This window comes from Ascaphus truei, chromosome 4 (assembly GCF_040206685.1).
Source record: "Ascaphus truei isolate aAscTru1 chromosome 4, aAscTru1.hap1, whole genome shotgun sequence".
Classification (NCBI taxonomy): Eukaryota; Metazoa; Chordata; class Amphibia; order Anura; family Ascaphidae; genus Ascaphus; species Ascaphus truei.
In genome coordinates this window covers 119,511,658-119,513,506 of record NC_134486.1, presented here as the reverse complement: position 1 = coordinate 119,513,506, position 1,849 = coordinate 119,511,658, and the positions used below count along the sequence as shown (strand labels likewise).

At 50.6% G+C, this 1,849-nt stretch overlaps 1 pseudogene; it reads right to left on the bottom strand.

The window, feature by feature from the left end:
* Positions 1-223: 223 nt before the first annotated feature.
* LOC142494028 (U2 spliceosomal RNA) lies at positions 224-363 on the bottom strand (annotated as a pseudogene).
* Positions 364-1,849: the final 1,486 nt, after the last annotated feature.

The window sequence follows — 1,849 nt, the reverse complement described above, 5'->3', positions numbered from 1 at the left end:
TGCGCTGTGGGATGCAGTGCAGGAAGTGCTCAGACAAAACGACAAAAATAAGTGTGCACAAGTGCATGCCAGACCCGGAAGCCTGGCGGGTAAAAAAATAATGGCTACCCCTCAGCGGAAGGCAATAAGGGGTGCCAGTGCAGAAAAATGTAGGGGTGTGCAAATTATCCATGCAAGTGTCAAGTGCATGTGGCAGCAAATGACTCCATCAGGTTAACCACTCATGGGGTGCCGTGATAAAATAGCCCGGGCTACATATCCGCACTTTCCGACCATGACCAGAGGACCGAGTGCACCCTTTTAGGTCTGTCCTTCACAGAACAGAACCTACACTTGATCTTAGCCAAAAGGCCGAGAAGCGATAATGGGTCTCATCGACCTTAATCGGTCTCATCAGTGTGGGGTTGGTTAACTGGGTATGCAAAGAAGCTAAACGATGGGACCTACCATAATACTGAGTTAAGTTATGGTGAGTAAAAAAGTGACAAAAACCCTCCACAGCAAAGCAAATATGCAAATGTAAATACAACTGTATGCTCATCTGCATGTCTTAGGCAGGTCTGCAACCCCGCCTTTCACCATTATCACCCAGCACACAGCACTTCCACTGCAGCAAGGGATTCTGGGAAATGACATGCAAATGAGAACACAGTGCCACTTTTTGCTTCAAAAACCATTTTTAACATGGTTCCCTATAGGCTTAAGCTTGCTGCATGCCATTTTTAACATGGTTCCCTATAGGCTTAAGCTTGCTGCATGATATATATATATATATATATAGTGCAGAATAAATTAGTTCTTCAGTATTAGGTGATACCTTTTTTATTGGACTAACAATTTATGTCATAGGACAAGCTTTCGAGAGTTCTCCTCTCTTCTTCAGGTCAGCAATACTGATATACACAGGAATCTATGGCTAAAACACTGTAGAGCAGGCCTGCACAACATAAGACCCGCCTGGCCTCTCTGTGCGGCCCGGGATGACTCCGGTGCCAGTCGGGAGCCAGTTAATTAATTAAATAATAATAAAAAAAAAGTTTAAAAAATGGCGGCGATTCCCCTCCCGGCACGCATGCACAGGGCCTGCTCCTCCCCCCTGCTCCCTTCCTCCCCCCCGCTTTCAACGTGGGATGGAGGGGGAAGTAAAACAGCCAGCTGCTCTGCGGCAGGTGATTGGATGACTGTGGTCGAGCGTGCTGTGCGCGCGCACGAGCGCTCTCAAGTGCCCCCAACTCGCAAGTCAAGTCACTACTGCAGCCAGGTACATGTCACTGCCTCACCTGGTGCTGTCCTGTCCTCCATTGTGGTGCCACGCTGCTCACTGAGTTTCACTGTGTGTGTGTGTCCCCTAGGAATTATACATTCTTTTGATTTGAGGTGCAAGGGGGGGGGTCATTGGAGGTGCACGGGGGGTCATTGGAGGTGCAGGGGATGGTGATTGGAGGTGCAGGGGAGGGTGATTGGAGGTGCAGGGGAGGGTGATTGGAGGTGCAGGGGAGGGTGATTGGAGGTGCAGGGGGGGAGAGTGATGTGAGGTGCAAGGGGGAGAGTGATGTGAGGTGCAAGGGAGTAGAGTGATGTGAGGTGCAAGGGGGTAGAGTGATGTGAGGGGCAGGGGGGGAGAATGATGTGAGGTGCAGGGGGGGGGAGAATGATGTGAGGTGCAGGGGGGGAGAGTGATGTGATGTGCAGGGGGGAGAAGGATGTGAGGTGCAGGGGGGTGGGATGTGTGTTGTGTGCAGGCGGGTATTATGTGTTTGATGTGGAGGGGGAGTATTATGTGTGTGGGTGAGGGGGAGAGATGGGGGTAGGAGAGATAGATGGGGAGTATCGCAAAGGTTGATAGTGA